We start from the raw sequence: 27,374 nt of genomic DNA, 5'->3' as shown, positions 1-27,374 counted from the left end.
CTCTGGTTTTTTAATTCTACACCATTGCTCTATGTTATGTGTTCAGCCCTTCATCAACACTAACTATTACTCTAGCTATAGAATAGGCCTTAACATGGGATGGATTGATTCCTCTCTATTCTTTCTCAAGGTTGTTTTAGCTATTCTAGGGTCTATGTCTTTACATATTAATTTTATCATAAGCTTGTCTTTATCTGCCAAAAATCCTTACAAAGTTTTGGTAGGATTTACATTAAACATTAATCAATTTGGGGAGAATTGATATCTTTACTATGTTGGCTCTTCTAATTCATGAACATAGTATGTGTGAATGTTTATTTATTGGAACCATTTTAGAGTTTTTAAGTCAGCATTTTGTAATATCAGCATATAGATCCTGCATGTGGTTAGCTGAATTTATATCCCCATATTTTCTTCAGAATGATTCTAAATTGTATTGCTTTTAAATTTTGATTTCATTAATAGTATACAATAGGTGACAGAAAAATGAATGCAATCTCTCCTAGAAAACATATAATAAACAGTTCCTAAATTAGTGCATGCAGATTAGAATGCATAATAAAGTTGTGTAATGAACAGTTACTAAAAAGAATAGTACAATATGCTGTAATACTAGTATTAAATGCTAGTAGTATTAAATGATAGCAAATGTGAAATAGTTACTTATCAACTATCTTGGAAATGTCTAAGTCTAGTACAAGTCTAGTTCTGATTTCTAATTTTAGTTCACGATGTATGGTTTTTATATCATGTCATTTTGTGAGTATGGCCGAAGTTATTTGAGTTGGGTGGGTAGCAAAAAAATGTCGCTAGGTGTTTCAGTGTTTTGCACAGGTGGAATTAAATGGGATTCAGAAATTCAAAGCCCAAAAGGTAAGCAAAAGAAGGGACTAAGAAGAGTGATCCTGTTCATCTCCAGTCCACGTCAGCCTGGGAAACTTGGGTTGTCACAGGGGAGCAGCACATGATAGTCTAAGAGGCACACAAAAGTCATCAGATGTGTTTATTTTGTGGCAGTGAATCTTTTTTTTTTTTTTTTAGAAAAACTGCATTATCGTGGTAACCGTGATTCATTTTCTTCCTCCTGCCTTTTCCCAGATAGTCAACAGTTTGACATTCATTTTTATTTACTTTTACCCTGCTTTACTGGAGAAAGAGTTTTAAAAAAATCACATAAAAACATTCATGAGAGAGAAATTTTAATGAGGGAAAGCCAAGTTGAGAAACGGGAAAATAGGATGAGGACCAGGGCTGAGATTTGGGGGTAGCTGTCAGGCTGAGGAGTTTTGTTTGTTTGTCCTGTTGAACTGGGTAAAAAATTTGACTTGGATGAATTGTTTTTAACCCTTGCACAAAATAGACATAAAGCCAGTGTCTAATTATCATGCCCGCTCAGTATCTGTCATCTTTTCATTATACCATGATAATGGCACATATTTATGGGGGCGGTGTGATGTTTCCATCCATGTATATATTGTAGAGCAAGCAAATCAGGATACTCCTGCTCCATCATCTCAAACACCTATCCTTTCTTTGTGGTCAGAACATTCAGAATCCTCTCTCCCAAGCTACTTGGAAATACACAACTCAGTATTGCCACTCTTGCACCCGGCCCCAGGGTGCTGGCTTAGGGGCAGGTTTGTCCTGGAGAGGTAGTCAGTGACGGGAATCTGAGCCTGCTTTAGGAGGCCTCCCCTGCTGCCTGCTGCAGCTGGTGGTCCAGGAGCAGCAACACGTGGAGGCCCAGCACCCAGAGGCCCACAGCACAGCAGTGTGTGCTCCAGCACAGGCCTTAGTGAGCTTGAAGTTCAGGCTCAGGGTCATTCTTGATAACAACAGGGCCACCTACCATTGTAAGTACTTTTGTAAATGGAATGTTTTTGTAATATTTAGTTTTAATGTTTAAAAAATGTAAAGGGCCTTTTAAGAAATACAACTTAGTTAGGGCTCGTTTGGTTTTGAAGTGAAATGAATGACCTGAAAGCCATAGGAAGATAGACCTTCCCTGTCTTGATTTATCCTTGCCCGTTGAGAGATCTTCAGTTCAGTTTGGTTTTGAGATAAGATACTTGTGCTGTTTCAGAGCACTTCCAGCACAATTGTTTCTTCTGATGATTAATTGTCCTATAGTTATTGGAAGTAGTTAAGAAATCCATAGGCATCTACACATTTGTAAACCTGTAAAGAGAGATGTGCCATTACAGCACGCTGCTTCATATATGTGCTGTATACATACAGCTGATGTTTCCCTGGGGTGTTCAGAACCTCAGCTTTATCAGTGATAGTGGGTTCTGTCTTTTAATCTACGCAGTAGAGTTAGAGATCCATTTGCCTGTCCACTTCTGTGTTGCTGTAGCCTGCTCAGGAGTCTGCTGTTGTATGTTTAATTCCTATAAAGCCAACTGAAAGACAATGTGCACAATTGACTGCATTCAAAGTGGCTGCAGGCCAGACCTATTGCAACAGCTGACGGGCTCCCGTGAGCTCCAGGAGCTATTTCTGGTAGATTAGCTGGTATCACAGCTCTGGAGTTCAGGCCATAAAAGGCTGGTCATATCTGGAGTTGCCACATTTGCCTCTGACCCGGCCTGGGCTGAAGCTCCTCAGGTTTCAGTGGATTTACCCAGGAATGGACGGCCCTCCCAGCCCCAGACTGAGGAACCCCAGCCTCGAGGACTCCGGAGGACTCACGGCTTCAACAAGAAGACTCTTTTTATTATTCTCTTGGCATTCTTTATTCAGAGGAACTTTTGGGATGTAGCCTTTACCTGTTTCCCAAATCTGGCCTCTTGGAAAGCACCATTCTATATTTATCCAATTCTGAATCATCCCTTTCAGTAGATGCAGTTGCTCCTGCTTGCATTGTGATGTTGGATTTTGTGCAGCATTACTTGGGCTAACTTTGGATATTTTACTTTTTGTTTAAAATTTGAAAGTAGTATTCATTGAGAAGAGACTCTACTAAAATACTCAAGGACTTCCAAAGCTGGATTAGAGGATATAGTCTGTTTTATTTTTTAATTAGAAAAATAAGGAATTGTCGTGTGGTTTCCCTTCCCCCTTTCACTTAGAGGAACAAGGATTATACAGAAATTTGAAGTAAGTGAAAACTATTCCTATAAATCTAAATGCAATTTTTTTAAGTGCCACCTGCCTGAGCATGCTTCCTAGGAATCTGTTTACTTCAAGCACTGGAATGTTCCTGCCGGTACTGTATTTGCTAGTCACTGCCATTACTTCTAGAGACACCCTTGGGCATATTTTGGAGGTAAAGAAAGATTGGATTTTTTTTTTCCTTAAAAACAAAAGGACTTACTTTACCATACACAGAGGTCTGTTGCTAACAGTTTGATTAGAATAACTTAGTAAGTACATTCTAAATTTTATCACTTGAATTCTTGGGATTGAAGTATATTCACAATACAATGCATTTTAATCATTTCACAAGTATGGGGGTGGAGTCCAAAGGGTAAGCTTAGGTAATTCCTTTCATTATTTATTACCAATTATTGATTGCTTGTTTGTTTGTGGTGCTGGGTATGGACCAGAGCTGGAGGTGTGTTAGGCATGTCCTCTACTGCTGAGCTCCACCCCGCCCTCCTTCCTTTATGTGGAAATGAAAATCACTCGTGATCTTTTTTGTGTACCTGTATTTTGATGATTCTTTGCCTTGCTGCTCTGATTCCTTAGGCTTGATTTATAGAACTTCTTTGTTCTTGAATTTTAAAGAAAAATCTAGGTTCTAGGTTTTGAATTGTAATTTGTCTTAAAATTCTCCAAGAAAAAAGTTCAGTGTCAGCCTTCTTAATCCCTAGGGATAGCTGTGATCTCTTCGTAATTTAGCTTGGCAATTTGGTGTTGAAAAATAGCATTGAGCTCTAGGACATTTAAGGTTTATTTGACATAATTCTTTTTGTTCATACCATATCAGATGAACAAGTATGGGTAGTAATTATTTTTATCACACAGAAAAACAGCATATTTATAGAGAAGGACATCATCGGTGAATACTGCAGCTCTGCAGTGGAAGTTGTACTGAAACCCTAGGGGGCATGAGGAAATGCTAGGGGTGGGGTGTAGATTCCCCAGTATCTGCTGCTGGACTTTGGAAGGATGCAATTTGCATGCTATATGTAAATATGTACAGGATTACTCTGGCCAAAATGCTGACGTTACCCACACTGAAGAAAATTGAAGGGTATACATTATACTCTTGACCTCCATAGAGAAGGGAATGCTAGGCACACTGGGGCTGCTCATCCCTGAGCCAGGTGGGCTCTGGAGGAGCCATGAGGTTGAATGTCCTGCAGGGAATTAATCCTCCTTGTCACTGCTGAAGATGCATGGAGGAGATGCAGGTGAGCGGAGAGCAAGACAGTGCTGGTTAGCCAACCCTCAGGGAAAACTTTTTTGAGATTATTAAGCTGTTACTGAGAGCATTATCTTCAAAGTAAATTTTAGTTAAAGTACCCAACTCACGGGGGACATCCTTCTTTCATCCAACACTTCCTTATCTTTGCTTGTACTTTTTGAGACTGTTTCTTGCTAGCCAGACGTCTGGAAGACTTTGAATCTCAGTCCAAAATGAACATCTTTAGCCACTTCTGGGGACTTTAATAGTCTGCAATGAGAACTTGTTTGCAAGGGGCAAGGCCTTTGGAAAATTTCACCAGGATGCCCAGTGAGCTACAGCCTGCAAGGGCTGTGGGTCACATGCAGGCTTGGGGGAGGTGTTGATAAGAAGTCATCTCGCCTCCCAGAACCCTTAGGACATTCATTGCAGCTTTATATTTTCTATGTTATATCATGATCTCTTGAGTGTCTCTCTGTGACCAGGAGTATCCTGCGCTCTGGAGCTTTCTGGCAGTTCCAGCTTGCTTGTTTGCAATTGAATCAAGAGCCTTGACACCCTTGACTCCTCTCTGCAGGTCTCCAGGCCGCTGTGTCTGTCTCTGACACGATGCCCCAGCCGCACCACCTCTTGCCAAGCTTTGGCATCTCTCACTTGAGTTATTGCTTTGCCCTTAATGTTGTGCCCAGATTCTCCTGTGTGCAGTCTGTCTTTAGAACGGTCTTCCTAAACAAAGATGTGGTCATGTCGCTCCTCAAATACTTGTCTCCTAAGTCCCCACTGCTTCCATGCCAAAACCCCAACTGCTTAGCTTCATCTGCAGGGTCTGTCACGACACTGTGCTTTGCTGGCAGCCCTCCCTGAAGTCCTCTGCCCTCCCTTCCCTGCCAGGGAAGTGCTAGCTCTTGAGGTTCTCCCGGAAGTTTCATCTGCCTCTGGCCCCTGGGCCTTGACCCCAGCCTGAACTGGGGACCCTTGGCATAGCATGTGGATTGTCCCTTGCTTTGTAGGGTGTGCCCAGTGAGGCATCTGGATCTCAGCCCTCTTGCCATCCTACCCAATGGGAACTCCACAAATCTGAGTTAATTGAACTGAATCAGATTGTAATATAATGATGTCTGGGTTCTTTAGACCGAACTTTGGCTGTTTTCCCTCACATACTTTCCCATATTGTGCAGGGTTCACTGGAGAGGCAAGTGGCTGTATTCTGTGCTCTATGTTCTTTTTCTCATACCTAATAACACAAGCAGAAAGACTTGGCATACTGAAACAAGTCTGTCGGGCTTTCTGCACGCAGGTTTTTGCCAGCACAGGAAATTGAGGTGTGTTCGGTGAAGTCAGCCCCTTCATCACTGGAGCTTTCCCTGAGCTGAAGAGACTTGCCTGGGTGCATGACCCGGGGAGTCTCGAGTGCCCGGTTTCATCTCTGGTAACACCTCTCAGGAGAGCTTGCATGGCTGACCTTGGGACAGCAGTACCTTGATGTGGTTCAGAAAGGCCTCTGTCCCTCGGGGAGCCTCTCCATTGAGGGAGGGTTTGAAAGAGGCACATACTTTGTCACATTGCTTGCTTATTCTCTTTTGAAAGCTGATCTATTAATTCCCCACAAGTTCATAACCTGTGTCTAACAAACAGGTTTTTGTGTAAAGACAGTAAGAGACATAGTTTGGATATTTGCTTTGAGCTCCTTTATTTACCCTTGTCAGCCCAGGATTTGTTCATTTCAGCACATATTTCTTGCACTTCACCTGCACAAAGCTCTGGGTTGAATGCTGTGGAATAAAGCAAGCTCCTTTGTCCTGGGTGACTTCACTGTGGAGGGGCACCCTGGACACCATGAAGCACTCACATCTCTCAGGCTGGAGGTGGCACACAGTAATTATGTGCTCAACGTCATGACCGCATGCGGGACTCCATGCCATGCCATTAAGTTTGCCCAGGCTGCACTCAAACTGTGACCTGATCCCCTTGCCTCAGCCACTCAAGTAGCTGGGATTGCAGGCATCACCTTGATGCTTGGCTTTTGGGGCCCTTATCTCTGCGTTACATCATGTAATTTCCATAAAGGTCCTGAGAAATGTTAGTATCACTATGCCTGAGTGCTGAGGGAACAAAATTGAAGCTCAGAGAAGCTTACACCAGGGCATGTACCATGGAATCAGGGAGAGTTGGATTTGAACCCAGATCTCTGACTTTACTGTCCATTTTCATAACCGTTGCAACTCAAGTTGTAAAAGCAATCGCCAGCTGTCTTAGTCCATTTTCTGAGACCAGATAATTTATAACTGATCTCTTACAGTTCTGCAGGCTGGGAAGCCCAGCACTGAGGGGCTGCACCAGGTGAGGGCCTCCTTGCTGTTGAGAGCTGGGTGAGTCCCCAAGGTGACACAGGTACTCACCTGGAAAGACCGACCAGTGTGCTGGAGGCAGCATGCTCACCACAAACCACTCCCTTGAGAGCCCCCTAATCTGTTCACCCTAAATAGGTTGACCCATTGAGGAGGGTGGAGCCCTCATGACCGAATCCCTCCCCAAGACGCCCTCTAAATGCCACCGATAACACGTGACTGCGGATTGAGTTTCCAGCACATGAAACCTGGGGGGGACACACAAACTGTATCACCTGCCACCTTGACTGCGCGGCTTCCAACTCGCCGGTCTGGTGCAGGGCTGAGATTCCCTAAGCAAATCCAGGTGCTGGGGCTGGGGGAGAGCCCGGTGGGAGAGAGCCTGCCCGTGGGTGGTTTCCATCTCCGCACCGCAAACTTCGACAGCAGCAGCGCAAGATTCAGATGCTTCCGACTCCGGGTCTGATGACCATCTCTGAGCAGCACTGCCGTCAGCCCCTTCTGGCAGAACCATGAGCATGGAAGCAAGCGGCCGGGCTGCCGGGGGAGGAGGTGGGCTCCCGGGCCCACCTGTTTCTCTATGGACTGTGTGCGCCTGGCCCTTTCCACTCTGCCTACAGGTTCATCCCGGCTTCTCTGATCTCAGCTTCAGCTTGCTCCTGGCTCCTTCTCCCCGTGTTGAAAACATGCTCAAGTCTCCTCCATCCTAAACAAAGCTCCCCTGACCTCCAGCCCCACTTCTCCCCTCCCGCCCAGTTAACCCCAGCACCCACAGGCGCTGTCCCTCCTCCCAGACCTTCCGCTGTCCCGGATGTGCTGAGCTTTCTGCACTTCCTCTCGCAGCCCCCGCTCCTCCGCAGGACCCTCTGCGGCCTGGGGGTAGAGGGCGTCCTGGCCTCGGCACTCTGCCCAGGAGCTGTGTGCCCGAGTTCTTCAGTGGGCTTCATTTTAATCTGTTTTCGGTCTGTTTTGTGCCTTCATTTTATTTTATTTAAACACTCATTGAGCGTACATGGGATTAGCGGGATTCAGTGTAGGATTTCCGTGCGTGCAAACACTGTTGCAGGTCCGACCCAGCCACCCTTTTTCTGCCCTTTCAATCTGTAGTATCCACTAGCCTAGTTTCATGGCCTCCTTTCTAAAATCATTTTCTGTCTCTTTGCTTGCTCAACTGTCCCTTGCTCACTTTAGATAAAAAGTCTTCTTCCCTTTATAAGGTGATTACCTGACCTGTTCATTTTAGGTAAAATTGGGTTTTATAGCTTATTTTCTCTTTGTAATTAAAAGTTAACTTCTAAATAGCTGCATAAAGGTTTATATCCTATATATCCAGTGTTGATAGAATTATGCGATTAAAAAAAGGACAATTGGGCCTGGGATTTAGCTCAATGGTGTCGCCGCCTGCCCTGCAAGCGCAAGGACTCAAGTTCGATCCCTAGTACCAAAAAATAAAAAATAAAGAACAATTAGGGCTGGGCATGGTGGCACACACCTGTAATCCCAGGGCCCTGGGAGGCTGAGACAGAAGATCACAAGTTCAAGCCCAGCCTGGGCAATTTAGTGAACTGCCTGAAAATTTAAAAAATTAAAGATAAAATAGCACTTGAAAAAGACCCTGGGATGCAGCTCAGTGTGAAGGTTTAATCCCTAGTGCTGTAAGGGAACAAAATGAAGACCAATTAGGTTCTGGATGAAGATCCAGAGGTCTTTTATAAGTAATGCACTTATGATTTGTGACCTGTGTTTGGTTAATCAAATGCCTCTTGTTTCCTTCTGGATTTTCAATTATGATCTGAATGTGTGAGGCTGGCAAAGAACTTAGATTTAACTATGGATAGTCATTGAACAGAATATCTATGTGGATATCCTCAGGGTTTTAAGATTTCAGATATTTTCAATATTTTAAGGTTTGTTTTTTTTTTTAGGTAAATACTACTTTTTTATCCATTGGGAAACACTGTAGCTAATTTTGTCCCATGGAACCAAAATCTTAAAATACACACATATTGCACTCACATGCATATTGTATGTTCAACAAAAACAAAGCACTTCAGCTAAGACCCAATTAGGAAAGCAGTTGATTTTCAGTAGCTTAAAAGATACTGAATCAAGAGGTAGTTTATGGAAACTAAAATAACCGTTGAAAATTTTAGTATTGTTTTTGTATATACATTTTCTTAGAAATTTTTTTGTTTCATGTAAGCTGATATTTTAGTCCTGCCAGGTGCTAGGATGGTCGTGAATTTCAGCTACATCCATTCCTTTTGCAAATGCCATAGTCCATTCCCTCAGCAGTTGCTATGATGAAACCCACAGACATATGCCATTTTAATGTCTATTATTTATTTGCAAATAATGCTTTAGATACCTAATTCAGTTGTTGACTATAGATTTGAGTCAGATTACAAAAGCTGGTTTGGATTTGCAGGTAAGAAGTAGATCCGTTTCCAAATTATGCTTATAGTCCTAATTTCCACCAGATGTTCACATTAGCCACACAGCACAGTCATTTGGCTTCGTGATTTCATACATTTTTGATTGAATGTGTTAAATATTTAAAAATCCTTGGATTAGATGACAATTTTTAGGGTGCTTTAGACAAGCGTGATTAAGTTTCCTGCCATGAATTCACCGGCCCCTCATAGGATCTTCCCATCTGGGATGAAATTTATTTGGACTTTATCAGTTCTGCTGCTAATGGTTTTTAACTATTCCAAGAGGAAGCTGCAGGATGGATGTGGACTGGGGAACAAGGAGGAGGAAAGAAAGCTGAGATAATGATAGCCAATAAGCTTTGTGCTCTGTCCACCCCATCTTCCTGACGCTCCCGGGAAGCGTGATCCCAGCCCCTGTGGAGGAAGCGGTGTATTTGGAAACTGAAGGTGTTTGCCCAGCTCAGGAGCGCTGAGTGCCATGGCTAGAGCAGGAGGGGCAGCACTGACCTAAGTGACAACCGCTGTGAGCTCGGGAGCATCCTCACTCTCTGAGCCCAGTGGCCTCCCACGTTCAAACAAGGGTTGGAGTGGAGGTTTTCAAAGGTCTTCTACCTAATTGGATTCTGTAATGCAGAGATTTCAGAGCCTGAACATGCATTTGGCTTCCCTCAGAAGGGTATTAACCCCGTGCCTGAGAAGCAATGGTTCAAGTTGGGAGTGAAGGAACAAATTAGAAATGTCTTGAAGAGGAAAATACTTTATTCTTTTTTAACAGTATTTCCTCACTGTCCTTGCTTATTTCTGTCTAAATGTTCAGCCTGTTCCTTCATTCTCTCTTGGCTTGATCACCATTCTTTATCTTCATCCTTTATTTTGGAAAATTTCTTCCACCTCTTCCGATTAAGCTGCCCATTTTTTTTTTGTGAGTGTGTTCATTAAAATATTTAAATTTTCTTTTCCCTACCCTGGTTTACCCTGATCTTTGTGACTTGACTTTTTCACTCCTGTGGTCTCAGGGGCTCCCGAAGGCTGGCCTGGGATGGGAGAGCCACCTTGTGCACCTCCGGACAGCATGTGCCACTGCTTTTTTTGTCCTTCAAGTGTCTTTGCTCAGCACCTGGTGACCATTCATCACCAACAGTTACTTCCTGAGCACTGACTGTGTGCCCGGGCTGGAACAGGTGTGGGGAGAGCAGTGAGGAGAGAATTCCTGTCTCCAGAGCTCCTGTCCCGGGCGTGGCACACACGGGCCCTAGTGCTCCCCTTGGGGTTTGGAACTTACCCGTCTTAAGTGCACACTGAAAGGGCAGGATTGAAAATGCACCCCACGCCTCTCCTAGTTGCCTTTTGTCTGAGCATGGTAAAAATACTTAGATCCACCCTCTTGGCAGATTTCAAGGACGGGAGGCAGTGTTCTTAATGCTAATCACCATGCTCTGTGGAGCCTCAAAACTGATTCATCTCCCAAGTTCCTGGCCTCTGACCAACGTCTCTCCTTTTCCCTGACTCCAATCCCCGTTTGCCACCTTTCTAATCTCAGTTTCTATGACTTTGACTTTTATATCAAAACATTACATTGCACACCTGGTGGCTGTGCAATTTTTAGCTGTTAATCAGACGTTACTAATGCTTGAAAAATCCACCATAGTCCCTAACTCAAAGTAGGTTCCTGTTAGATGGAGTATCTCTATTTGCATACTGTGTCTTCTGAAATTCTGTATTCACTTGTAATTTAGATTTATCATGTGCATACACTCTTTTAAAATCTCTTTATATAGGCAGGAGCAACTCAGATACTGTATTTGTTTTAACCCATGTTCTTTCCACTGTGTCCATAAAAAGTTGATTCACTGCTGAGGCCAAAGTTGTCCTTGGTCTCATTCAACCGGCATGTGGAAGAGATAAATCATTAAATTGATTTCTTTGTTACTTTCAGACTTTGTCTCAAAACTTTGTGAGACTTAGCAAAAATTTAAAAATGATCCTTGGGAGGCTGGGGCAGAAGAATTGCAAATATCAGGTCAGACTAGGGAACCTGTCTCAAAATGAAACATAAGAAGAGCTAAGGATATAGCTCAGTGCTCCCCGTGTTCAATCCTCAGTACTAGAAAAAAATTTTAAATAGTTTGCCTGAGATTTTGAGGCAGTTTTAGAAAGAATTTAGTAACATTAGGTGAACTATTGTATATCATTAGTAGAGTCAGGGAATTTCTTACAACTGAAACTTTGGAGTGTGTAATTTCCTTTTTTGTTCTTTTTAAGATGATTTTTCTGTTCACCTCTATCACCTGTGGAAGCCAATTTCATACAAACGAGCACATTAGCTGTCTTCCTGCCTACATTGTATATTGTACCTTTTTTTTCTTTTTTGTGGTACTAGGCATTGAACCCGGGTCCTCCTACATGCTAGGCAAGCTCTTCACCACTGAGCTACATCCCCAGACTTTAGTACTATTTTTATGTTTAATTTTGTACAAGTTGAAAGAGCTTGCTTGGTTCATAGGACTATAAAACATTTCAAAATTTGTCCTTCGCCAGATAATCATTTCATTAAAAGTAAATTTCAGTTTATTCAGTAGCTCTAGATGAAAGTGATAATCAGCTGGTAAATGGATGCTGCTAGGATGTGAAGAGAACAGAGTTCCTGGGTATTTAAATGGAGGAGTTTTCTCACCTCATTTCTATGCATGGAGCATCACAGACTAACATGAGAGCTGATCCTGATGTCTACAAAGGACTCAGGATGTTAAGCAATGAAAAAGACTGACAGGTAGCTTAGGACAGGGAAGCCAGCTTGTTCCTACAGGGAGCTGAGTTCCAGATGACCACACTCGGGGGTGATTTTGTTCAGCAGGTGTTTTTAAACTGAGGTCCACCAATAGGCTTTGGAAAGTTAGAAAGCTCCTGAACACTGGATCGAAATTGTGCCGTTTCCTGAAAGTTGATTTAATGAAGAGTGGACGCATTGTTTCATCACTGTTAAAAGGGCCTGGGAGAAGAGCAGCGGAAGTCACAATCTTTAGATGATTCCTATAAAGTGAGGGTCGGTCAGGGCAGCCCGAGTCTGGGCCAGTGCTGTCCAGGGGACGGGATGACTGGTGTCCGTGAAAGTGTTGGCACTGTTCTGTAGGCCAGGCCCTGGTCACACGTGGCTGCTGAGCACTTGAAAGTGAAGCCAGTGCTGCCAGGCACGGTGGTGTGCACCTGTCAGCCCTGCTACTCCAGAGGCTGAGGCAGGGGGAGCACAGGTTCAGGGCCAGCCTGGGCAACAGAGCAAGACCCAGTCTCAAAAAAACAGTGGTGAGTGAAACTGAGGGGTTGAACTTTAAACCTGACTTTATTTTCATTCAACTGCAGCAGCCGTAGTGGCGGACAGTGCAGGGCCAGGAAACGTGAACTTGAACTTTATGCAAATGCCTGTATGAGTGAAAGAACCAGAGTGCATTATGGGCCGACCTATCTGTGTTATTTGTGATACTGGGAAACATCTAAAATAGTGTGTTTGAGGTTTTGTTCATTCGTTCGTTTGTTCGTTTGCAGAACCAGGCCAAAGGATCTCACTAAGCTGCTAAGTTTCCCAGCCCCAACTTGAGACCTCCCTGTCTCCTCCTCCCAGAGCACTGGGATTACAGGCATGGGCCATCACACCCAGCTAAGATATATTTTTCAGAAGAAATACAAGCTCATTACATCAGAGGAAAATATTTTGGAATTCCCCATTCCTCACAGCACACCACATATACACATCTCCAGTTAAAGTGTACACACACGCACACACACACACACACACACACACTCGTGCTTGCAGTACAGTTCCATAGTTTCTTGGTGGCCCTGCACACTTTAACTGTCCATTTGCACAGCCCTGCCTTCCAGCCTCACCGTCAGGAATGAGCTGAACCCTTCCAGCCACCCACGTGGCAGCGGCGCCTAATGAGCAGTGTGGATGAGAAGGCTTTGGCTCTGGAGGCAAAGGGGTTTGAGGGGGAGGTTGTACCCTCTAATTTGTCCACAGCATGTACTTCGGCTGCTTTGTTGTTCTTTCCTAATTCTGTGTTTGGGCTTAAGGTCATGGGCTTCTGTGAAAAATTAGTGCAAATGGTCTTTTGTTTGTTTTTACTTTTAGCTTTTTAAAATGTACAGATGTGAGTTAAAGACACCCTTGGAGAGACAGGGCTGTGATGTGCATCCTCGGGACACTTTTCCATGGTGATGGCTGCTGTGTACAGTTTGGTATTTCCTGAGTAAGCCATGCGAAATGGTCATGGTTTATTCATTCATTCCACTTATGTTGGAGTCCCTGCTATGGTACTAATGGTGTTACGCATCGGCCCGGGGTGTAGCTCAGTGGTAAGACAGCTTGCCTACCATGTGCAAGGCCCTGGGTTCCATCCCCAGCCCCCAAAACAATTATTAACATTAATCCACAGTAGAATAAGATGAGAGCTGTTGGATGCCGTAGGGATGGGAGGCTGGAGAGTGATTAAGATACCCGCATGGTGTGGCCTAGCATCTAAGCTTAAGAGGCTCACCTCTGCCCGTGGCCCACTCCCAGGGACTGTCATGATGGAACCCTGGTGAGCTGCTGAGACAAGCTACCTGAAGCACACAGCTTACAGGAAAGAAAGGCTTACCTCAGTTCTTGGTGTGTGAATTTTCAGTGCATGGTCCTCTGTCTCCAAAGCAGAAATATCCTGGCAGAGGAGAGCTGCGCACCTCATGGTGGCCAGGAATCAGAGAGAGAGGGAAAGAGTCAAAGAAAAGACACACCTTCCCAAGTTATACCGACTTCCTCCAACTGGTCCCAGCCTCTTAAAGTCACATCCATGTAGAACTAGTTCATCGACCAATAATCTATCAGTGGATAACTCATTGATGAAATCAACAAGGCTGTGATCTAACCATCTTTCAGAATCTGCTCTGAACACAGGAATCGTGGGGGACATTTTTGATCTAAACCATAATAAATGGAATCTGATTTTTACATCTTGTTGTTTGTGACAAGAAGCTGCTATTTCTTGGTGCAATGAATTGCTAACCTTTTCTTCTCTGTTATCTTTGTGTATGTTTTTATGCCAGTCACTGCTCTCTTTGCATCACTTTTGTGGCAAATGGCACTTCCTGGATGCGTTTTTGTCTTCCCCACTCTGTCTTTTTATCCATATTCTTTTCAGTCCAGAATGCTTCTCCCCACCAACCCACTCAGCTTCCCAGCTTCAGGGATCTCACTGTCTTTGTTCAGAATTCCCTTGTGGGTAGGCCCTCCCCCTTTCTAGTTCCCACAGTACTCCGCTAGTCCGAGCACAGGTGTGCAAAGTAGCTGTGTCCTCGTGTTTAGAATAACACTGGAGGTAAGATAATTCTCCGCTGTATTTTTTTCAACTAAAATCAAAATAGATTAGTAGGATTTCTTTTTCAGAAGTATAAGACTTACTAGTTTCTTGAAAGAGTTCAGTAATCTTGTTATTAAATATGTGGAATAAAAAGGCAAGAATACTTCCTCACTTGCTGTCTTTACCCCTTGCACCAAGAGTAGATGAATAAATAGGTTTTAATGGATTAGTGACTGAGTATCAAAAACAGTTCGTCTCAGCTGTTGAGTTGAATGAACTTTTTAAAATAACCGACCCAGTTGACTATCCGAGTTGCCATCTGTCCTTATTTGGAGTGTCCGAAGGGTGAGTGAATATTTAGTGACAATATAAGGAAAGTCTTCCTCTTTCTCATCCTCCTCTTTCCTGTTTCCATCTTCTTCCCCTTTCTCTTCCTTTTCTCTTTTCCTTTCTTTCCTTCCTTTCCTCCTCTTTCTTTCTTTTTCCTTTTGCTTTTTCTCTCCTCTACTTTCTATTGTTTTCTTCTGCTTTCTCACATTCTCTTTTCTTTTCCTGCCTCTTCTCTTTCATCTTCAGCTAATAAGTCAAGATTTAGCAACATAACCATGGAGATCTGTAAGTTCTACTGATTATTATGGATGTCATGATCACCTTTTAAATGCAGATATGTTTGATATTCCCTTTGCCATTCTGATAGCTTTTATTATGTTGCTTATATTAAAAATGATCTTTGAGAAATTATTATATTCTGAAACATGGAACAAGGCAACCTTATACTTTGTGGAAAGAGGCTGTTATTGGTTAGAGTGACGTAGTAATGCTTTCTTCTCTGTTATATTTGCTTATATATGTGTTGTACATGTATGTGTCCATATGGATGAATAATAACCAAAAAATCCTCTTACATTTCATAAAAAATTACGTACTTAAAAAACCTTAGTTTGCCCCTGGTAATAAGAAAAGGAGTACATGACTTTCTAGTTTAATTTTAGGAGAGCAAAAATTAAAATCAAACCTCAGCTTCTCCTTTGGTGTTTGTTAACTCAAATTTAAAATTAGAAATGTGGTAATTTTTTGGCAGTTTGGACTTCTACGGGAAACCATATCATATTGTATGTGTTTGTGTGTGCTGGTCTTTAAAAATAGCTATTGCCGTAGGAAGACAGGCGTCACCTCCGTATTTCTGGCTGACTCCTGAGGAGGTGAGGGTGGGCTCAGGCCTCAGGCAGTGGGTTCAGGGCTGCTTGAGGAGCGCTAAATACCAGCCTGGGCTGCTCTGGGCTTGTCTTTGGTCACAGCACTTGAGTTGTAAAAGCTAACTGCCTAAGACTAAGCACTCTTGACCCTGACTGTAAATAGTTGTCATACATCTGGTTAGTTTTACTTTTAACTGAACAAAATCATTTTGGCAGAAAAAGTCATTAAAGTTTGACAGCCCAGCAAATTACACAAAATCCTGTGCTTCCCCTCCCTCGTTTTTCTCACACAGCCATCAGTGACTCACAATCCACTTGGAAACATGTTTTCTCTGGTGTTGAAAATCCCCTAAAACATGTATCCTTCAGCAAACACAGTGCATAATAGAATACAGATAAGGATGACCAGAAAACATTGTGTGTGTCTGTCAGCCTCCAGATACATTCAAGGATTATTAATTTTCAGAGTTTCCAGTTTAAATACTTGAACCACAGGCCACGACCCACACTCATCTTCTGCTCCATGAACTTTTTTTCCATGGAAGGGTTTGATCTTTGCCCATCAGAGCCCCTGGGTAGCAACAAACCTGCGTGGGTCTTGAGTGGCCATTTTAGCCTAAGATTCCCCATCCTGTGTGCTCCCATCACATTCGAGGTCTGTGACTTCTCTGCTTTCTGCATTAAAGCACTGAAAGAGCTTACTGGGGCTGGCGGTGTGGCCCAGTGGTAGAACCTGCCTAGCTTGAGGGCCTAGGTTCCCTCCCTCCCAAAGGCATCATGCAGGTGGAAGAGAAGGGAAAGCGGAGGGCATGGGGCAGAGCCCACTGTGACAAGGCCCCTCAGTTCAAGGTGTCTGCCTTGCCTTTGTATCCAGATGGTCAAACCTGAGTAGGCTGAAGGCATTTGGACTTTGGCTATGGGAGTCCTGGAGGGGCTGGCCTTTGAGTCTGGGAGAAGCCAGCCAAGGAGGGCCTGGTCTGACCTTGCTTTGACTTGCTTTGTGTAGCAGACCCTGCACGAGGCCCCAGGCTCTGCTCCTTTTCTCTTCAGCAGAGGCTTGCTTTGTCAGAGAGCTTCAAGCAGCCTGCTGTGGTCAGAAAAGATGAGTTTTCCTTTCCATGGCTTTATGACATGAAGTAAAACTTGAGTGCAATGCATTATATACTAAGTCCCCCTCCCCAAGAATCATGAGTTGAGGCCTTGGTTCTTTATCTGAACTGTGCGCAGCTGTTGGGTTTTTGGCTCCTTATGGAGCTTTCAGAAAAACCAAATGTATTCAATGTTCTCCACCCTGAGACCCGGATTAGCCCCTCTCCCCCTGAGAACATTCCTCTCCCCTCCCGGGAAGCCAGCTGACATCTTACATATGCTGTCGCACAGCAGTGCCCCTGTGGCCACTTCAACTCTGGTTTGGGGTTAGCAGGGCATTTTTATATGGCCCATGATACTGATATCTGTGCTTTAAGACTTGAAAACCTCTTGATATCTTGGCCAGACTGAGGAGTACCCTAGCAAGCACCACTTTCTAAACCAAATATCCCCACTTGGCAAATCTGGCCTGCATTGGCCTGCTTTGGTTTTACCCTTGTTCTGTGGAGAGCCACACAGAAACTAATCTGAGAAAAACCTAATCTGTATTGAAAATATGGAGCCCGCCAGTGATAAGTGACTCCATACTTTGGCCAGTTCACAGAAAGCTTGTGGCCACTGGTGCCAGTAGGGTCACTCCATGGCGTCTCCAAAAATGGCTCTCAAGTACTTTATGACTGTTTTCTAAAGTGGACAGCATTTCTTAATAGGAATTTGCCTGCTGTCTAGTTGAGTTGGGCTGACCTAGCCCGACAACATGACAGAGAATGCCATGTATGCTCCCAAACGCACACCTATGAGAACCCTGATGACCGAGATAACATTCAAGAGCCAACCAGTGACCTGGCCCCGTGTGCGTCTGGCCCCAGGCAGAGAAGCAGCATTGCTTGGGTGTACTCTGCAGTCTGTCATTTTAGGATTAGGCAAAAGAGCTGATTTACATAGTATTTGACATTTAAAAATTAAAAGAAAAAACCTAAGAGAAACACATGACCCGCCGTACACTTGTCAGTGAGGAAAAACTCTACCCTCTTAGGTTAAGTGAATGGGAGCTTGCAAAATTAACTGACAAAAGTCAGATTAAGAAGGAAAGGAATGCAAATTTTATTAATGCTTTACATGCATGGGGGTTTACGGAAAAGCAGTGACATTCACAGAAGTGGTTAGACTTGGGAGCTTATATGCCCTTCTTGATAAAGGAAAGATGGTTTGAGCCTCAAGGGGCAGTAAATTGAGAATGACTTGGAAATATATGGGAGAAGCTAATGAAAGATAAATTTTCTATCAGTAAGGTTTGTCTGTGCTGACCCATCTTGAGCCAGTGCCCATCTGTGGTGAGAAGAGTCACTGTCCCCTTCCTGGTACTGGACATAGGGGCAATTCCCAGGGGGAAGTCAGTGCCCTGCATTTGGGCAGAAAAGCCAAGGGCCAGGAACGCTTCCTCATCTGCTGATTCTCAGTTGCCTTCAGCTTAAAGTACTCCTTATGCAAAAGGCACACGTTTGGGGTATGTGTTGACCACCTCTCCGTCACTGTTACAAATGCTGAGGTGACCAACTTAGGAGGAGAAAGGTTTATTTTGGCTCCTAGTTTGGGCATTTCAGTCCCTGGTCGGCTTTCCGTAGCTTTGGACTTGTGGTGAGGCCTCACATCATGGCAGGGGTAGAAGTGAAGGGACCCTGGGGCCCCATGTCCCTCACTACCCTAAGGGCTTCTGGTAGGTTCCAGCGCCTCCCACTGCACTGCCCTCAGGAACAAGCCTTTGACACACGGGGCTCTGAGGACATGTAAGTTCCGGACTGCAGGTGGGTGGAGTGTTCGGAACCCCTTCCAAGGAACCCCTTGGTATTATGTGAAAATACCAATGCAGCTTAGGAAATCCTAAAGGGAAATCAAGTTTTCAGTGTGAGGCCTTAGTTGAAATCTGTTGGGTGTATCCATCTGTTGAATATTACATTTGATTTTGGAAAAATTTGCACAAAATTTGGTAATTGACCAAACGCCAGTGTTATAGAACATGCTGACACATATTTATCTTAAAAATAGAAATAGAATATTCTCAAAGTCAAGATTTAATGAGTCAACTACCTATATGCTGGAATAGCTTGATTTGACAGAGATTTAAAGAATAACTATATTGGGTCTTCTTTAGAATCATATTGTTTAGATAGGGCTTTATATGGTATTAGGGAAAATTGTATAGGAAAAGCATAATTTCACCTTGAATTTACTAAGCTAGGATGAATGTGAGAGGTAGGAGTTTGAAATATGGCAAGGCCCCCAAATTCTTGGGAAATAGGATTTTTCCAATAGGCAAGTATCTTCAAACAACTGTAAACAGGATTTGGGAAATGATTTTGTAATTGTATGTATTTAATATTATGTCTGATGTGTAGGACTGCTAACCGTTACTGGCCAGTTCTTGGCACACAGCAGATGCTGTGAATTAATGAAGAAAACACACACACACACACACACACACACACACACACGCTTGGGTGAGCTGAGAGAGTACAAGGAGCCAAAACCCTGTTTGATTTCCTCATCTGCTGAAGTCCTTACTGATAATTTGTTTGGTGATACTTTGGATTCATTCAGACCTCCTCCAGAAGGAAAGTAATTAGGTGTTCTTGTTTTAAACAGTTTCATTTTTATACTGCAAATGACAAGCAAGGAATAGCCAGTTTTAGCTTTTAACAAAATGAGTAATGAAACACAGTAATGCTACTGCCAATAAAATTGAAATAAAGTCTGGCACTTAATCCAGCTCTGTGTTGATTGTGCTTTGTGAATTGGTGCAGAAAGTAGGGTAAATAATACACGATTGCATTTTAAGAAATACCTGGGAGAATTAGGATAATTTAAGCAGGTTTAAAAACAAGAGGACAAATGTCCAACACAATTGTTTATTTGGTGCTAAAGCAATGAGATCAGCCCTGAAATTGCGGGATGACAGGTCTGGGTTTTAGATGGAACCTGGGGCCCAGTGCATGCCAGGCAAGCGTGCTTCTACTGGGCCACACCCCGGGTCCTGTTTTATTTCAGACAGGGTTGCACTGAAGTGCTCGGCCTGGCCTCCAGCTTGAGACTCGCCTACCTCATTCTCCTGAAAAGCTGGGATTACAGGGGTGAGAAACTGTGTGACAAGATAATGGCTTTTTAAAAGATTAGATGCAAGTTTGCTAGCCTGATGTCTGACTGTGAAATTTCCTTGTGGCATCAAAAGCCAGGGTGTTGTTCCGATTGCAAAGCTGTTAGGTGTTGTGTTACCTGTGTTTGTGAGGCTTAACTGCTGCTTCACTTTCTTCATCTGGAAAACGGGAATGAGAGTCGTATATAGCACACAGGTTTGCTATAATGATCAAACGGCTTGGTGCATACGGCACACCAAAAGCACTTCTTGCCTGCATGGCCATGTTTCTTGGAAGAAGAAGTAGGGGGAGAACGAGGAAGAGGGAGGAGGAGGAGAGGAAGGAAGAAGAGGAGATGGAGGAGGATCCTTACTAGGGCAAAGAGGAGTTGTAGGTTTTCTCCTTAGCTATAAGCTGCAAGGGCTTTTCTAACTAAAATTTTAACTGCAACTTTTTGGTAACTTTGGACTAAAAGTAGATCATTTGACTTTATGATCTACATGTAATCTCCAGAATGGATTTGACATTCTTTAATTTTTGCACCATGGTTTTCCAACGTTTCGCTTCGATGCCGGTTGAGACCAAGAGCCCGTGTGCTAGCGCAGCTGTCCCAAGCCGGCTTCCCGAAGGGCAAGCGCAGGGCCTGGGGACCGGCCTTCTGCAGCCAGCGCACACTGAGCTCGCGGCCAACGCTGCCGCCGCCACAACTGCCTCCCGCATTCCACAGGGGCGGGGCGGGACAAGCTTCCCACAGGGCGGAGCTACGCGTGAGATGGTCCTTCAGCTTTTAGTCCCTTAGGCGGGTCCCTTAAAATACACATAAAAGAAGAAAACGTTGTTTGGGTTGAAATTCAGACCACAGATGAATATTTGCATATTTATTTATGTAGAGGAAACCCTAGAATAATCGAAATACACTACATCGTATCCCCTTCCTCTGAGAAGACATCATACTGCATCAAAGTCACGGTTTTCCAAAACCAAAGGATCATTAGAATGGCCTGGTGGAGCTCCGGAAAAGCACAGTGCGTCAGACCCCACGCGACCTGTGCACGTTTCACCAGCAGGAGGCAGGGCCTGGAAACCTCCAGGTGGTCCTGATGGGCAGCAGGGGCCTTGCCTGGCGCTGTCCCCATCCTCCCTCTGGAGCGTCAGGGCCACCCTCGCTTCCTCCCAACAGCAGCCCGTCCGCAGGGCTCTGTGCCGCCCCCCAGTCAGGCGTGTCTGTCTTCCCGAGGGTCCGAGGATATTTTGAAAAGATTCTTTCTTTGCAAAGTTTTTCTTCTTAACTACGCAACATATCACCTAAAAAATCATGCTTAAAATCCAAGAAAACTCCAGAAGCCCTCTTCTTATTTTTATTGGGCCCAGGCCTCCAGAGCTGTCTGTTGGACATACAAATGATTTGGTGGACTGCAGTGTACTCGGGGGGAGCACCTGTGGTGTAGCAAGCGCTTCCTCCCCAGACCCTGAGACGCGATCATGGGGAGCTCATTTATCAGGGTGCGGTGACCCAGCTGTGATTGAGCCTGGCTCCCAGGGTTCACGTCCGATCCCTTCACTGCCATTATGAGCCCAGCTGCTCCCCATTATGACCCCATTCTGTCGCCCAAATGTCACAGCCAGCACACGAGGACCTGAAAGAGGAGTAAAAGGAGGGCAAAACCTCTAAAGCATGTTCCTGAGCATACCTCTCACAGGAGTTGCATTTCTCTGGGCGCTGAGTATCTGCCATCAGCGGTGTCTGTCGCTGCTCAGGCGACCTCCCACCAGGCTGGCGCGCGCGCACGCGCACACACACACACACACACACACACGCACACACATGCGCGCGCACGCACACACGCCACCCAGCATCCAGCCGCTCCTCCCCTTCCTTGTAATGGGAAGAACAACTGAGAATTGTACTTTTGTCTCTGAGATAGCTGGAGAGGTGAGTCCTGCCAACATCTGGGCTGCCCCTGCTAGAGAAAAACTAGCTGACATATTGCTGGCAGATTTCACACCATGCCATGCCCCAGTCCCCCTTCTAGGCTGCTTGGTGTCTCCTGGAACTTAAAGTCCATAGAATGCGAGATTGCCCCTTCTTGCGTAATACCCATGTGTAGCCTTGAACCTCTCAGCGGCCCCAAATGTGAGGATCCCAAGGAATTAGCTGGCCCTCGTCGCCCTGGATGGATTGACTCTAGTTGAGACCACAAGTTCTCTAAGGAGTTACTTTCCTCCTCGATACTCCTTTGTCTCATCTGCAAGATACAGCACAACCTGGGTCCTGCCGTGACCCGGGCCCAACAGTAACAAAGCCGATCCTCAGAAAGGCTTTTGAACGCAGACAAACTCGTTGAATGTAGACTTACCTACCTTGGGCCTTGCTTTGCTTTGCTTTGCTTTTCTAATACTGGGGTTTGATCCCTGAGCCTTATGCATGCTAGGCAAGCAAAGCACTCCACTACTGAGCCCCAGCCTCCAGCCCTTTCTGATTCTTTTATTTTGAGATAGGGTCTCCCCATGTTGGCCTAGACAGACCTCAAACTTGAGATGCTCCTACCTCAGCCTTCCAATAGCGGGGATTACAGGCGTGTGCCACCATACCTGCTGGCATTGAATCCTTATGTTCCCCATCCCTCTCCATAATATTCCAGAATGTTATAAAATGTCGTCGTGTTTATCCTGCACAAGGGCTGGCACTGGAACCACGACACTCAGACAACTCCCGCCAGAGCTAAAGTGCGAGTCTTGCCACGCAGCATCCTGCCCGGGGGCGGTAGGGACAATAACCAACTCATGACGCATCCTCGCATCGTCCCCACTCGGTTCCCCCGAGTGGTGCTGTGGCCACACCAGCGCCCTGAACTGGCTTGGGAAGAGCTTTTCAACCTGTGACGAAGCTTCCAGAGCAGGGTGCTGAGAATGGCGAGCAAGCGGCCTTCTCATGCAGGGGAACTAAACAGAGGAGTCCAGCAGCAGCCTGGAGTGGGCCGGGCCGCAGGGCCCTCCTGGAGTCTGCTCACCAGCGAGGACCTTGCCCAGGAAAGAGATGATGTTCCCCGTAGGCGCTTAGTGACGTAAGTGTAGCTTATTGTCATCCAAAAGGCCAATCAGTCACAGAGAACTGAATGCAGATCAAGTATCTGATACAGAGTAATAGTGTCAAAGTTGTTACATATAATAATAGCTTTGCAGCAATGTAGGAAAATAACTACAGTTTTTAGTGTATGTTGAAATATATAGGGCTAAAAATGACTCCATATCTTGGGTATGCCTTCAAATTTTTGCAGAGCAGGAACACTGAGCAAGCAGATAGGGCCAAACCTTGATGATTGTTGAATCCAGATGGTTGGGTAGATGGAGGTTCATAGTAGTTTTGTACAGGTTTAAATTTTTTCAAAATAAAAAATTAAATACCAGAATAAAATGTAGACAAATCTCTTCATAACATGGATTTGACAGACCTGTCCATCTTACTTAGGATCCAGAAATCAATGAAAAACTATTGATAGAAATCAGTTCTGCTTTTTAAAAAAAGCCACTTTTGCACTTGTAAACCCCTCACCTAAGAGAAAAGGGGGCAAAAAGCAAAATTATTTATATCTGATATCATAGACAACGGCTAATGAAAGGGGTGATTGAGAACTATGATGAATGTTTAACTTCTTTAAAAATGTATCACAATAAGAAACACATCGCCATTAATCTCCTTCAGAATACACACTCCCCTCACTTGGAACACATTCATCACATTGTTCTTCCCACTTCCTGAAGAGTTCTGGAGTCCTCCTCCCTCACGTCCCCATGTGGTGTGGTCCAAATACTGTGACTGCTGCTACTGCATGCCACCCCGTGGAAATGCAGGCTCCAAACACAGCACTGTGTGTCCTCATTTACATTCTGTACCAGACTTGGCACTGTGTGACTTCTAGCTCTGCTCCAAAGTCAAAATGACCCTAAAAGATCAATGCTTTGAATCAACTGGGGATGTCAAGGCAGGGCAACCGAAGATATTCACGAAAGGACTGATGGGAATGTAAAATGTGACTGTCCATCAGGAGAAATGTGGGAGATTCTGGCAGAATTCTTTCAGGTACACTGATGTTCAAGGTCATACACTGCAGCTTTGTTTGAAATAACAAAATACTAGGCAAGTCCTTACCATTCATAACAAGGGGCAACAGGGCCGGGGATTTAGCTCAGTGATTTCACCACCTGCTGCGCAAGCGCAAGGACCCAGGTTCGAACCCCAGTACCAAAAAATAAATAAATAAATAAGGGACAACATAAGCCAAGTATGGAGTGTATAGAGTGGAATATTATGCAGCTGTGAAAACGAAGACACTACCTGTGCTTATCCAGGAAGATCTCACTTTGTACATTACTACTTCTGTTTTCTATGCTAAATTTGTATTTGTAAACATATTATGTATTTTTAACATAAAATTAGTTTACTACTTCTGTATAAAAGAGAAAATCAGTATTTGTTTGTACCTACTATCTTAAAGAAACTATGGAAAGACAAACAAGAAACTAATAGCCTTCAAGTAGGAAATGTTGAGGGAAAGCTGAAATATTTCATTGTAAACCTTCTGTTGCTCTTTAGCTATGTTTTCATCATGTGAATCAAGAAATGACGAACATAAATTGAAGTTTAAAAGACTGTACCTTGGTCTTATTACAGAGTCACCTTTGCAAATCAAGTCCTGGCTTTATGTATGACATCTATTAGCAGTTTAGTTTTATGTGAAATGGAATAAAATTCCAAAAATAACAGTTAGGTCATTTAAAAACATATGCGTTTGGTGCCCGTTAAGTGTCTCCTCAATGTATGTTTTGTTCCATTTGTGGTCTGAGCCCGCCTGGATGGGTCCTTCGATTAAGTCAGATATTGTGACTTAGTCTTGAGAAAGAAGGCTCCCTCTGCTCATTCCTGTGTTGTTCCGTCATCCCCGTTAGCTGAATACCCAGTGTGGTCGAAGCTGACTGGTGAAGAAATTAGATGTACTGTCTGGCCATGAATTATATCATGATTCTCGGGTGAGTCCTGCAGCCTGGAGCCAGGGTTCTTCCACTGCATTTCAGGCTTCACTTCAACCATCTGTGTGCTGAACACTTTTTCCGTTATTGTTTTAAAAGCTGCATGTGAGCACTTATTTTACATCAGGCCCCGCAGAACTCTTGCTTGGACATACAAAGATTCCTGTCTTTAGTCCTTTTAGGAAACAGAATTAATAACTTGTGCCTCTGCTTCCCCTCCCCTTTTCTTCCTTAATACTCATCGTGTCCGTTCTGTGTGTTGGATAAGAGGAGAGGAGGCAGAGTTTGTGGGCTCCTGTATGGTCTACAGAGCCTCTGGGACGAAGCACCCTGCACATCTACACCCTCATGTGGCCGGGCGCTGCCTTTTATTTTCCTCCAAAGCAACACACATCCGAGGAGGGAAAGCATGCTCACAGCGTCCCGTAGTCTAATGATGAGAAGTCCTTCACTGCAGTCTTAATGGAAGTGCAAAGGTTTTAAATAGCTGTCCATCTCTCTTTGTTCTTTGTAACATTAGATTTAGCCTTCTTCTAGACTTGACCCTTTGCATCTTGAAACACTGCACTGCAGCAACCCTTGGCCTCAGCACTCCATTCTCACACGACTTACGGGTTGCTCTTGGAAGACCTGACCCCCTAGCATTTATGCTCCTGCATGCAACCATCTATATTTTCTTCCTTCCCAGAGGAGGCCTGGTGGTGAACATGTCACCTGCCCAGGCCTTGTTTCAAAAAGAACAGCGGAATCCTTCTGGGCTGCAGGGCTAGTGGCAGGGGAGGTGATGCAGGCATTGGGAGCTTTTCCATGTGTGCACTTACGAGAATGACATCCCGGGTTTTAAGTTATTGCAAAATAATCCAAACTCTGTTAGCAGGAGTTTAGAAATGCTAGTAAATCCATAAATTGGTGGATGCAGAAGCATCACAGTATAACCTAATAACCAGGAGCATGAGTTTGGAAAGAAAGTAAAAAAAACCTACCAGATTCAGCACAGAGCTATTAAGCACTGTCTCTGAAATTCACTAATCAGATTCACAGTGACCCTGACAAGCAGTGAGCTGGCAGAAAGAGAAGGAAGGGGGAGAGCAGAGGACTCTGCAGTCAACCAGCCGGACAGGGAGCGGGTGGAGGGCCGTGCAGCGCTAAGTCAGGGTGGCTTCTGAGTCTTTCTGGGACAGGAAAGAGGGCGACGGGGGAGAGAAGACGCGAGGGGAAAGGGCCTGTGTGCAAGCAGCGGGTGACGGTGACAGCCAACAACCGCGTCTTCAGCAGCCCGCGCTGTGCCAAGGGCCGGGTCATGGATGTGAATGTCACGAGTCCTCAGCACAGCAGCCTGGGAGGGAGGGAACAGTGGGCCTTAGCCCGTGGCTAGCAAGCCCTGCGGCTGAGGGCTGCGCTCACGTGTGTCCTGAGGGGCAGGCTCTGTCTCTGGGCCGCCTTTGACTAAGTATGGTGTGTGACCCGCCGTCAGGAGGCTGGCCCTGCATCAGAGCTCAGTGTCCAAGCTTGATCCTGAAGGGGGCCGGGGTGAGGACCTTGTCCTATAACTGCAGGTCGCGCCCCACACTAACCCTCTCCCCAAACCCGGAGAGACTGCGTGTGGCTTGGCTCACACATCTCCGCTCTCAGAGTGACGCTTTAGATGCCGTAAGGCGCAATGCTCCCCAGGCGTGGTTTAGAAGCATCCTCACCACAACGAATAGGACATTTTGATCTCTGTAACTGCTGTCAGCTCCAGCTTTGGGGTTTGGTAAATCTGACGTGTGCACTGGCATGTGGCGCTGTGGAAATCAAGGTAAATGAATGAAACTCCGGGAGGGAGGCTTCTACTTTTGCTGTCTTTGCTGGAGGAACTTGTTCATGCTAGTGCTGTTAACCGTGTTCCCTGGATGAAAAGCCCGAGTGATTGTCATAACATGTTTCTGACACACGGAAGACAAAAGCTACAGCAAAGTGCAAACTTTTCAAGTTGGAACAGGAGTGCTGTGTATTGATGACTGGGAGCAGAGGAGCCAGGAACAGTGATTTTAAAGAAAGGGCACCACAGATCTCAGCAGCATCTCTGTGTGGCTGCATTGAATCTGCTGTTCCGAAGCACACTGCTCACCAGCTGTGTGCTGGACACGCACTGCAGCTTCACTATCACACACATTGGGCCGGACCTTCTATGAGCTCCTGCAGCGCAGCTGCCTTGCATGGAGTCCTGCAGGGGGAGCTGTAGACACCGCAGAGGGTAGGATGGCCTCTCCCGGCCTCATCTCTTCCTTCTGGCTTCATTGCTTTTGGTTGTGTTTTTAATGATTATTGCATTACTTTATTTTTGTGTAGGGATCTTTTCCTCCAGCATTTCGAGATCTGGGAATGATAAAATTTGAATCACTTGTTCTCTAATAATATTTGTTTAACATGTGTCACCATGTGACACATTTTGTGGTAATAACTGCTATGGTCTGAAAAGGG

General features: G+C 44.8%; 1 protein-coding gene across 10 annotated transcripts in view; it reads left to right on the top strand.

The window, feature by feature from the left end:
- The window catches only part of Svil (supervillin), a 209,241-nt gene that overhangs the window by 69,487 nt on the left and 112,380 nt on the right, over positions 1-27,374 (top strand). The window contains exon 1 of one of the 10 annotated variants that reach the window (XM_021242024.2): positions 606-3,099. The exons of 8 other annotated variants lie outside the window; for them this stretch is intronic. The gene's annotated coding sequence lies outside the window, so the exon portion shown is untranslated. Of the gene's footprint in view, positions 1-605; positions 3,100-27,374 lie in introns of those variants that run through there. One more of the 10 variants, XM_087207030.1, reaches the window with a different exon arrangement.

The sequence above is a fragment of the Heterocephalus glaber genome, unplaced genomic scaffold (genome assembly GCF_053883595.1).
Source record: "Heterocephalus glaber isolate CG9 unplaced genomic scaffold, H.glaber_assembly_v1.0 deba00000738, whole genome shotgun sequence".
Taxonomy (NCBI): Eukaryota; Metazoa; Chordata; class Mammalia; order Rodentia; family Bathyergidae; genus Heterocephalus; species Heterocephalus glaber.
Note: the sequence above shows the minus strand (reverse complement) of the source record. Positions and strands in the feature narration are given on the sequence as shown.